At 45.8% G+C, this 12,500-nt stretch overlaps 1 protein-coding gene across 4 annotated transcripts in view; it reads left to right on the top strand.

The window, feature by feature from the left end:
- LOC137347604 (endophilin-B2-like) overlaps positions 1-12,500 on the top strand; it is a 102,060-nt gene that overhangs the window by 26,046 nt on the left and 63,514 nt on the right. The gene's annotated exons all lie outside the window — the stretch shown is intronic.

Below are 12,500 nucleotides of genomic sequence, written 5' to 3'. Positions count from 1 at the left end.
TTGGACCTGAATCAGGCAAGAAGTTGGGAAACACTCTTTCACACAAAGGGCAGTAAAAGTGTGGAACTCTGTCCCACACAAAGCAGTGGAGACTGGAGCTCAATTAAACATTTTAAATCTGAGATCGCTAGAATTTCCTAGACAAGGATACAAAAGGATTTGGAGCTAAGGGGGATGGAGTTAAAGGTACAGATCAGCCATGATCTTACTGAGTGGTTGTCTCCTGTTCCCATTTTCCTGATGGGAGTAGGGGAAGGAGATTGAAATGTAATTTTTTTTTATGGCATTGGTGCTGTAAAATTTGACTCTGAAATTACTTTGGAATAGTCATCATAACTGAAATGTAATCCTGTTAGATTCCACAAGCCCAGACTTCATCTTTCCCAGTGACTACACTGCAACAAGCATCTCATTGGCTGCGAAACACTTTGGAACATCCTGAGGTTCCGAACGTATGGAAATGACGGACAGTAAAACACATGCTGGCCTATCCAACCTGCCCTGTATAATTGTGATAGTAACAGAGACGTGTCCTCCTCTTCTGGGAGAGGTGACAAACAGAGAAAAGCCCAGGACAGTTGCTGGAGAGGGGGGGATTTTGGACATTTCATCTCCAACCCCTTTTTGTGATCCACTTGTGAAAGACACAATATAAATCTATGGTCGTTTATCCTTCATTGTCCTTTACACACTCACCAGCTCAGTGAGACATTCTGGGACATGATAGCACATTCCTGGCTTGTTCAACGTGTGACATCCCAGCTATTCTATTAATAAAAGCTCCCTGCTCTATGGGCTTTGAATCTGTGGAGTTAGCCAGCACTCGTTACATAAACACCTTGTTTGTTTGTCGGTGGATGTAATGTGGGAATGAAGCTTCTCCCCCTTAGCACCACTGCCTGCACCCCCCCTCCAAGCCCTCGCCTCAGAAACCAACATGCTTGAGCATCCTGGGCAGTGTGAACAGTCAGAGAGCTTGCTGAGATATTCTCTGTGTTTGAGCCTCTACCGTGAAACAGTAGGACACAGGTTTGCATCTGATTCTCTGTATATCGAATGAATGTTGAATTTCAGTTACACTACCCTGAGGAGGAGCTGAATAAAACCCAGGCAATGTCCTACCAGGAGGGAGAGAATTCCAAGGAGAGCAGGAAGGGAAGTGTGGATTAGTGTCCTAGAGAATGAATGTCATAAACTTTTCTCAGTGCATCTGCCGCTGAAACCCTCATCCATACCTTTGTTACATTGAGGCTTGACTGTTCCAATCTCTCCTGGTCAGCCTCTCATCTTCCACTTGACATAAACCTGAGCTCATCCAAAACTCTGGTGCCTGTATCCTAACTCAGACCAAGCCCCATTCGTTCATCACCCTTGTGTTCGTTGACCTACATTGACTCCCGTTCCAGCAACACCTCGGTTTTAAAATTCTCATCCTTCCATGGCCTCGCTCCTCTCTCTCTCTCTCTCTCTAATCGCCTCCTGCCTCACAACTCTCTGAGATCTCTGCACTCCTCCAATTCTGGCCTCTTATTTATTTTTATTTATTTAGAGATACAGCACTGAAACAGGCCCTTTGGCCCACCAAGTCTGTGCTGACCATCAACCACCCATTTATACTAATGCTACATTAATCCCATATTCCTACCACATCCCCACCTTCCCTCAATTCCTCTACCACCTACCTACACTAGGGGCAATTGCCAATGGCCAATTTACCTATCAACCTGCAAGTCTTTGGCTGTGGGAGGAAACCGGAGCACCCGGCGAAAACCCACGCAGTCACGGGAGAACTTACAAACTCCACACAGGCAGTGCCCAGAATCGAACCCGGGTCGCTGGAGCTGTGAGGCTGCGGTGCTAACCACTGTGCCACCCTTGTGTACTCTTCCATATCCCCGATTTTAATTGCTGCAGCGTTGGTGGCCATGCCTTTGGCTGCCTGGGCCCTGGGCTCTGGAATTCCCTCCATAAATCTCCCAGCCTCTCTACCATCCCTCCTTCTTTATAAACACTCTTTAAAATCTATCTTTTTGACTGAGCTTTTCGTCACCTGCCTTAATATCTCCTTATGTGGCTCGATGTCGAATTGTGTTTGACAACATTCGTGTGAACAATTTGGGACATTTTTACAATGTTTAAGATGCTGTATAAATGTTATATAACTGTTTGTTTTTAGATTTATTGTATCTTTGTACACTCCTGTGTACCCTAGACTCTAACCTGTGGTGTCTGCTCTCTATCTTTAATGATGCACGAATGGTTATGTGCTGAGCCTAACTCTTTTCTTGAGACAGTTTCACAAGCCTCTTCATTAGAAACAGTCTGGTTTTGTAAATTGCCCAGTAATTTGGCCCATTTTAGATCTCCGGATGGGCGAGGGCCTTTCAGAGCCTTTTTAAAAAAATATTTCTTCTTGGGAAGTGGGCGTCACTGGCAAGGCCAGCATTTACTGCCCATCGCTAATTGCCCTTGAGAAACTGAGTGGCTTGCTGGGCCATTTCAGAGGGCAGTTAAGAGTCAACCACATTGCTGTGGGTCTGGAGTCACATGTAGGCCAGACCAGGTAAGGATGGCAGATTTCCTTCCCTAAAGTGAACCAAATGTGTTTTTACAATAATCAGTGATCCTTACGTAGCACCATTACTGAGACTAGCTTTCAATTCCAGATTTAAAAAAAAAAATTAATTAATCGAATTTGAATTCTGCAAGCTGCCCTGGTGGGATTTGAACTGGTGTCCCAGGGCATTAGCCTGGGCCTTTAGATTATTAGTTCAGTGACATTACCACTACGCCACTGTCTCCCCCCTTTTCATGCTAACCCAATATCCAGTCTGAAACTCTGCCTCCATTTCCATTCTGCATTCCCATTAGCTGCAGATGCACTTTCCAGACACCTGTCCTCGGGCTTAACCTTAAACCAGCCCTTCTGACAGCGAGAGCTCGGCCTCGTTCACTCTCTGTGTGGTCTCTTTCTATCGCCATGACTACAACTGTATTTAGTAGCTCCTCCAACCTGCATCATTACTGTCATACAAAAGCAAAAGTCTGTGGATGTTGGAAAACGCTCAGCAGGTCGGGCAGCAGGTCTACAACCTGGGAGGACAAGGGCAGCAGGCACATCGGAACACCACAACCTTAAAATCCCCCTCCAAGTCTTGCGTGCCATCCCAACTTGGAACTAATTGCCGTTCCTCAATTGTTGCCAGGTCCAAGTCCTGGAACTCCCTCCCTAACAGCACTGTGGGTGTACCTACCCCACATGGACTGCAATGATTCAAGAAAGCAGCTCACCACCTTTTCAAGGGCAATAAGGGATGTGCAGTAGGTGCCCACCTTGCCAGCAATGCCCACGTCCTAAAAAGAGTAAAAGAAAAATCAGTGGTGTTTTACGTAAGTTGTTTAATCACTTTACACAATCTTTGTAATCTCTGTCTGTACTACATGCAGACTGGCAAAGATAGTATTTACAGCACAGACACAGACCATTCAGCCCATCTGCTCCATACTGGTGTTGATGCTCCACACGAGCCTCCTCCCACCCACTTCGTCTCACCCTATCAACACACCCTTCTATTCCTCTCTCCCTTGTGTGTTTATTTACCTTCCCCTTAAAGGCATCCATGCTCTTTGCCTCAGCCTCTCCATTTGGTAAGTGGTCCCTCTTTAAGACTGTCTGTCTCTTCAGTCCTGTTGTAGGCAGGGTTTATCTTGTCCTCTGCACGTCTGTGTGGGATTGTCATTAAATTATTGCTGTCATGATAAATTGGCTTCTGACTGTGTTTAGACCTTTTCCTTCCAGATTAAGTTATAAAGTGACCTTTTCTGGAGCTGTCACTTTAGTCTGCACATTGGCGATGTGCGCAATGGGGAAGCGTTGTGGCCTGGTCTCTGGAGAGCTCTGTGCTGCGAATCACCAGTCTTGTGAAGCTGATAAATTTTATTTGTCCCTTTACATGAGAAATAGAGGCAGGAGTAGGCCATTCGGCCCCTCAAGCCTACTCCACCATTCAATAAGGTCATAGCTAATCATCTACCTGAACTCCACTTTCCTCAGTGTCCAAAACTCTATCAATCTCTGTCATGAATATACTCAACGATGGAGCATCCACAGCTCACTGGGGTAGAGAATTCCAAAGAGTCACAAACCTCCTGAGTGAAGAAATTTCTCCTCATCTCAGCCCTAAATGACAGACCCCTTATCAAAGAACAGTACAGCACAGGAACAGGCCATTCGGCCCTCCAAGCCTGCGCCGATCTTGATGCCTGCCTAAACTAAAACCTTCTGCACTTCCGGGGTCCGTATCCCTCTATTCCCTTCCTATTCATATATTTGTCAAGCTGCCTCTTAAACGTCGCTATCGTACCTACTTCCACCACCTCCCCCGGCAGCAAGTTCCAGGCACTCACCACCCTCTGTGTAAAAAAAACTTGCCTCGCACATCCCCTCTAAACTTTCCCCCTCGCACCTTAAACCTATGTCCCCTAGTAACTGACTCTTCCACCCTGGGAAAAAGCTTCTGACTATCCACTCTGTCCATGCCGCTCATAACTTTGTAAACTTCTATCATGTCGCCCCTCCACCTCCATCGTTCCAGTGAAAACAATCCGAGTTTATCCAACCTCTCCTCATAGCTAATGCCCTCCAGAGCAGGCAACATTCTGGTAAACCTCTTCTGTACCCTCTCCGAAGCCTCCACGTCCTTCTGGTAGTGTGGCGACCAGAATTGCACGCAATATTCTAAGTGTGGCCTAACTAAAGTTCTGTACAGCTGCAGCATGACTTGCCTATTTTTATACTCTATGCCCCGACCGATGAAGGCAAGCATGCCGTATGCCTTCTTGACTACCTTATCTACCTGCGTTGCCACTTTCAGTAACCTGTGGACCTGTACGCCCAGATCTCTCTGCCTGTCAATACTCCAAAGAGTTCTGCCATTTACTGTATACTTCCCACCTGCATTAGATCTTCCAAAATGCATTACCTCACATTTGTCCGGATTAAACTCCATCTGCCATTTCTCCGCCCAAGTCTCCAACCGATCTATATCCTGCTGTATCCTCCGACAATCCTCATCACTATCCGCAACTCCACCAACCTTTGTGTCGTCCGCAAACTTACTAATCAGACCAGCTACATTTTCCTCCAAATCATTTATATATACTACAAACAGCAAAGGTCCCAGCACTGATCCCTGCGGAACACCACTAGTCACATCCCTCCATTCAGAAAAGCACCCTTCCACTGCTACCCTCTGTCTTCTATGACCGAGCCAGTTCTGTATCCATCTTGCCAGCTCACCTCGGATCCCGTGTGACTTCACCTTTTGTACCTGTCTGCCATGAGGGACCTTGTCAAAGGCTTTACTGCCCTTCCTTCATCAATCATCTTTGTCACTTCCTCAAAAAACTCAATCAAATTAGTGAGACCCGACCTCCCCTTCACAAAACCATGCTGCCTCTCGCTAATAAGTTCGTTTATTTCCAAATGGGAGTAAATCCTGTCCCGAAGAATCCTCTCTAATAATTTCCCTACCACTGACGTAAGGCTCACCGGCCTATAATTTCCTGGATTATCCTTGCTACCCTTAAACAAAGGAACAACATTGGCTATTCTCCAGTCCTCTGGGACCTCACCTGGAGCCAATGAGGATGCAAAGATTTCCGTCTAGGCCCCAGCAATTTCTTCCCTTGCCTCCCTCAGTATTCTAGGGACTTATCTACCTTAATGCTTTGCAAGACACCCAACATCTCCTCCTTTTTGATAATGAGATGACAGAGACTATCTACACTCCCTTCCCTAGGCTCATCATCCACCAAGTCCTTCTCTTTGGTGAATACTGATGCAAAGTACTCATTTAGTACCTCTCCCATTTCCTCTGGCTCCACACTTAGATTCCCTTCTCTGTCCTTGAGTGGGCCAACCCTTTCCCTAGTTACCCTCTTGCTCTTTATATACGTATAAAAAGCCTTGGGATTTTCCTTAATCCTATTTGCCAATGACTTTTCATGACCCCTTTTAGCCCTCCTAACTCCTTGCTTAAGTTCCTTCCTACTGTCTTTATATTCCACAAGGGATTTGTCTGTTCCTAGCCTTCCAGCCCTTACGAATGCTTCCTTTTTCTTTTTGACTAGACTTATCCTGAGACTGTGACCCTGTGTTCTAGACTCCCAATAAATTTGAGTGTTTACGAGTACCAGTCGATTTTCTGTGGCGTTGATTGGGTTTGTACTGGGATCTGGAACACGATGGTAATGTTGAGCGACTATCCAGGCCTGCTGCTCAGTTACTGCCTTTGAGCAAGAGGTTCAGCTGGTTCCTGAGGTCAGCTGGAAACTAATTATTGCTCATGTGGCTTTGGAAGGAAAAACAAAGACTTGCATTTCTCTAGCACCTTTCACAACCACTGGACACCCCAAAGGACATTACAGCCAATGAAATACTTTTTGTAGTGCTGTAAAGCAGGAAATGTATCGGCCAATTTGCACACAGCAAGCTCCCACAATCAGCAATGCAATAATGGCCAGAAAATCTGTTTTTGTGATGTTGACTGAGGAATAAATATTGGCCGGAGCACCGGGGAGAACATCCCTGCTCTACTCCAAAGTAGTGGCCATGGGATCTTTTACGTCTGACTGAGGAAGCAGGCGGGGCATTGGTGTAACGTGCCTTCCGAAAGACGGCATCCCCGACAGTGCAGCACTCCCTCAGTACTGCACTGGGAGAGTCAGCCTGAATTATGTATTCCAGTCTGTGGTATAGGAGGACAAGACAAATTCCCTCGATGATGTTGGTATAAGTGTCTGGGTCTGCAGCTTCTGGGGCTGGACTGTGTAGCTGCAATGGGACCATGTCACAGAATAGTGATAATAAGGGGTGTACACCGTAAGTCACCAATTTAAAGTGGTATTTCCTTTGTTTTCTTTTTTTAAAAAAACTCAATCTCAGTCATGAAAAAGCAACACAATCTGATGGTGTCTGAGTCTTTATAAATTTCCTTTTTGAAGATTTGTTCAGTTGTGATTTGTTATATTGTACAAAGTATCGCCATATTAAAGCTTTTTTAAATCAGTAAATGTTGCACATCTGACAGGACCCATGTTGAATCTTTCATCTTCTGCTAATTGGCAAAAGAGCCCGAGGGGAGATGAGAATTGTTGTTACGCAGCAACTTGTTTCTTATCATCTGCCGTGCAGGATGGTCTCGAATCAGGTTCAATAGTAACTTTCAAAAGGGAATTGGATAATTGTTTGGAAAGGGAGAGAAACTGCAATGCAATGGGGAACGAGCAAGGCGCATTTGGGCTAATTGGATAACTCTTTACAGCACAGGAATAATGGGCCAAACGGCCACCTTCTGGGCTGTATGATTCCCTGACCCTGCACATAGCATCATACGGCACTTAGGAGGCCATTCGGCCCATCGTGACTAGTGCCAGCTCTTTGGAAAGAGCTGCAGGTTACCTATCTATTGGAGAGCTTTGCTGAAAGTTGGTCCCGTTCTGAGCCCCATATCTCTGACGGCCGCATGTCCTGCTCTGAAGGTCCTGGATGTTCAGCGATTGGCCACGATGCTTTGTGCCCTCTGCTGACCTCAGAGGCTGAAGCTTGGCCAAGGACAATTGAGGTTTCTCATTAGCAATGTCCCAGGTTATAGATCTTTCTATTGTGGAAATTGAATTGTGCTGTTCTATTCTCCCTCTCTCTTCCCCACCTCCCTGCCCCGTCACGCTGCCCCATCACCCTACTAACCCATTCCCTTCACAGCCACGTCTTGCCCTGGTCACTGACCTTAGTTTGTTAACGGAGTCACTTGCGTTACTTCTTCAAATCCTTTTGGAAGCCCAGTTGTTCTGCTACGTGTCTTTTGCCCTGTCTATTTTGGATCTCTCCTCATCTGGGGTGAGGGAATGGAAATTGAGGTTGATTAGATCAGATCCAGCCCTTGAAGACAAGTTAGTTGTCATTAAATGGATTTTTTTTTTTTGTTGCAGGTAATCTTCCATTCTAACTTAGATTATTGATTTCATTACTTTTCCAGTGAATGAGGTCAGGACGTTGGGTCTCAGGTTGTCCGGTATTGTTCTATTGCTGTTACTGAATACGGGAACTTTTTTTTTTGCCTATTTTTACCCCTGTAGCATTTGACTCCCGAATTGACTAGTCAGTATCTCGCAAATCTCCATCCCTTGTCTTACGAAGTACTTCAGGATATCATTAGAGAATCTTACAGCACAAACAGACCATTTGGTCCATCTGTTCCGTGCTGGAATTCCTGCTCCACATGGGCCTCCTCCCACTCTACTTCATCTCACCCTATCAGCATATCCTTCTATTCCTTTCTCCCTCATGTGTTTATCCAGCTTCCCCTTAAATGCATCCATACTATTCTCCTCAATCACTCCCTGTGGTAGCGAGTTCCACATTTTTGCCACTGTCTGGGTAAGACATTTTCCTGAATTCCCCATTGGATTTATGAGTGACTCTTTTAATTTTATAGTTTTAGACCCCCCGACAGGTGGAATCATCATCTTTACGTCTACCCTATCAAATCCTTTCATAGTTTCAAAGACCTCCACCAGGTCACCTCCCTCCTCTGTTCTAGAAAGGAAGATCCCCAGCCTGTTCAGTCTTTCCTGATAGTTATATCCTCTCAGTTCTGGTATCATTCTTGTAAATCTTCTTCCATTATCATTCAGTCGCCCTTCTTGAATATAGAATAGAATCAGAGAATAGTTACAGTACAGAAGGAGGCCTTTCAGCCCATTGTGTCCATGCCAGCTCTCTACAAGGGCAACACATCTAGTCCCACACCTCCGCCTTTCCCCCGTAGCCCTGAAAATTGTTTCACTTCAGAGAATTATCGAATTCCCTGTCAAAAGCCCTATTGAATCTGCCTCCACCGCGCACTCAGGCAGTGCATTCCAGATCTTAACCTCTCGCTACGTAAAAATAACAGTTTTTCCTCATGTCACCATTGCTTCTTTTGCCATTCACCTTAAATCGGTGTCCTGTGGTTCTTGACCCTTCCACCAATGGGAACAGTTTCTCTCTATCTACTCTGTCCAGACCCCTCATGATTTTGAACATTGCTATCAAATCACCTCTCAACCTTCTCTTCTCCAAGGAGAACAGCCCCAGCTTCTCCAATCTATCCTCATAACTGAAGTTCCTCATCCCTGGAACCAATCTCGTATCTTTTCTGTACCCGCTCTAAAGCCTTCACATCCTTCGTAAAGTGCGGTGTCCAGAATTGGACACACTACTCCAGTTGGGGCCAAACCAGTGTTTTATTCATTTAACTTCCTTCCTTTGGTACTCTGTGCCCCTACTTAAAAAACCTTTTTTTTTTAATTCATTCATGGGATGTGGGCGTTGCTGGCCAGGCCAGCATTTATTGCCCATCCCTAATTGCCCTTGAGAAGGTGGTGGTGAGCTGCCTTCTTGAACCGCTGCAGTCCATTTGGGGTAGGTATACCCACAGTGCTGTTAGGAAGGGAGTTCCAGGATATTGACCCAGCGACAGTGAAGGAACAGCGATATAGTTCCAAGTCAGGATGGTGTGTGACTTGGACGGGAACTTGCAGGTGGTGGTGTTCCCATGTATTTGCTGCCCTTGTCCTTCTAGTTGGTAGAGGTCGCGGGTTTGGAAGGTGCTGTCTAAGGAGCCTTGGTGCATTGCTGCAGTGCATCTTATAGATGGTACACACTGCTGCCACTGTGCGTCGGTGGTGGAGGGAGTGAATGTTTGTAGATGGGGTGCCAATCAAGCGGGCTGCTTTGTCCTGGATGGTGTCGAGCTTCTTGAGTGTTGTTGGAGCTGCACCCATCCAGGCAAGTGGAGAGTATTCCATCACACTCCTGACTTGTGCCTTGTAGATGGTGGACAGGCTTTGGGGAGTCAGGAGGTGAGTTACTTGCCTCAGGATTCCTAGCCTCTGACCTGCTCTTGTAGCCACAGTATTTATATGGCTACTCCAGTTCAGTTTCTGGTCAATGGCTGCCCTCAGAATGTTGATAGTGGGGGATTCAGCGATGGTAATGCCGTTGAATGTCAAGGGGAGATGGTTAGATTCTCTCTTGTTGGAGATGGTCATTGCCTGGCACTTGTGTGGCGCGAATGTTACTTGCCACTTATCAGCCCAAGCCTGGATATTGTCCAGGTCTTGCTGCATTTCTACACGGACTGCTTCAGTATCTGAGGAGTCGCGAATAGTGCTGAACATTGTGCAATCATCCGCGAACATCCCCACTTCTGACTTTATGATTGAAGGAAGGTCATTGATAAAGCAGCTGAAGATGGTTGGGCCTAGGACACTACCCTGAGGAGCTCCTGCAGTGATGTCCTGGAGCTCAGATCATTGACCTCCAACAACCACAACCATCTTCCTTTGCACTAGGTATGACTCCAGCCAGCGGAGGGTTTTCCCCCTGATTCCCATTGACCTCAGTTTTGCTAGGGCTCCTTGATGCCATACTCTGTCAAATGCTGCCTTGATGTCAAGGGCAGTCACTCTCACCTCACCTCTTGAGTTCAGCTCTTTTGTCCATGTTTGGACCAAGGCTGTAATGAGGTCAGGAGCTGAGTGGCCCTGGCAGAACCCAAACTGAGCATCACTGAGCAGGTTATTGCTAAGCAAGTGCCGCTTGATGGCACTGTTGATGACACCTTCCATCACTTTACTGATGATTGAGAGCCTAGGATCCCATCTGCCTTTTTAACCACTTTCTCAACCTGCACAGCCTTCTTCAATGATTTGTACACATATACCCCCAGTTCCCTCTGCTACTGTACCCCCTTTAGAAGTGTACCCTTTATTTTATATTGCCTTTTCTCATTCTTCACATAAGAATTAATCACTTCAATAATTTCACACTTCTATATGGGGACTTCATTTTGCCTATTTTCAGTCAGTCAGGCCCCATGACATTTGATTCCCTCAAATGACTTGTCGGTTCCTCACAAATGTCCTGCCTACTCTTTCTAAGTCCCCCTGGGATATAGGTCAGGGTGTCCATGGGAATTTAATTGTTCTCAGCATACCTAGAATTTCATGAATGCCAAAGCATACGGCATGTTTCTTTTGATGGTCGGATGGTGTGTTCCGAGTAGTTGGAAGCCTCGGAGAATTAGCTATTTGGTATTCGATGGGCCGAATGGCCTCCTTCTGTGCTCCTCCGATTCTGGATTTTTGTGCATCCCTGATTTTCATCAACCACCATTGGTGGCCGTACCTTCAGTTACCTGGGTCCTAAGTTCTCGAGCTCCCTCGCTAAGCCTCTCCACCGCTCTACTTTTTAAGATGCTCCTTAAAACCTAGCTCTTTGACCAAGCTTTTAGTCACCTGTCTCTAATATCTCCTTTTGTGGCTCATTGTCAAATTTTGTTTGATAGTGCTCCTGTGAAGCTCCTTGGGACATTTTGCAATGTTAAAGATGCTGTATAAATGCAATTTGTTCTATATGTTTGTTCCACACATTGTTTTCAAAGGATGATCATTTATCCATGTATTGTGCTCCTGCCTCTCTCTCTCTTTCCACCCCCCCCCCACACTCTGCCCCCTCCCACACATTGTTACTGACCTCGACTATGCTCTTCCTGAAGTCTGCCTGAATCATCCCCTCAATTATTCCCTTTATTGGGACCTAAACATGGGAGCCAGGTACTAAAATCCCATCTCAAGGGCAAGTCCTCGCTAACTGGGACGGGGTGTTTCATAATGACCTCCTGAGGTGCATTGTAAAATGTTTTTAGATTTCTCAAACACATTTTGTTTTCTATGACGAGGATGTCCCTTTAAACCGACACAGTTTTACTGGGGGAAAAAATTGGTACCACCTTTCAAGATATCTCAAAGTGCCTCCTAGCCAATGAAACATCTACAGAAGTGCCATCGCTGTTGTAAAGTAGCGAAGCTCGTGAACCAGTCTGCGTCAATTGACTCTCCAAAGGAAATAGCCCAGTCTCCTGGTGAGAGCACTTTGACCCAGAAGCCTTGTGACTCCAGGTCGAGATGACAGCCGAGCTTTGTGCTTGCTGTATATACCCGGTGGGTGTCTGCAGACAGTGGGAGTTGTTACAGGTCTGTCCTGCCTTGCGGCTTTCTAAGTGACCACTAATGAATGCAATTGTTTTGGGATACATTCTACTGAGGAAACCTTTTTAGCAATATAATATTTTTGATTTTTATTCTCTACACATTGCTGTAATTTGTATGAACCAAGCAAAACCAACATTAAGTATAATAGAAGCAAAATACTGCGGATGCTGGAAACCTGCAACAAAAACAAGAAATGCTGGAATCACTCAGCAGGTCTGGCGGCATCTGTGGAAAGAGAAGCAGAGTTAACGTTTCGGGTCAGTTCCGAGGAAGGGTCACTGACCCGAAACGTTAACTCTGCTTCTCTTTCCACCGATGCTGCCAGACCTGCTAAGTGGTTCCAGCATTTCTTGTTTTTGATTAAGTATAATAGTGTAGGGTTCCAATGGTTACTATTTTAT

The sequence above is a fragment of the Heterodontus francisci genome, chromosome 32 (assembly GCF_036365525.1).
Source record: "Heterodontus francisci isolate sHetFra1 chromosome 32, sHetFra1.hap1, whole genome shotgun sequence".
Classification (NCBI taxonomy): domain Eukaryota; kingdom Metazoa; phylum Chordata; class Chondrichthyes; order Heterodontiformes; family Heterodontidae; genus Heterodontus; species Heterodontus francisci.
Note: the sequence above shows the minus strand (reverse complement) of the source record. Positions and strands in the feature narration are given on the sequence as shown.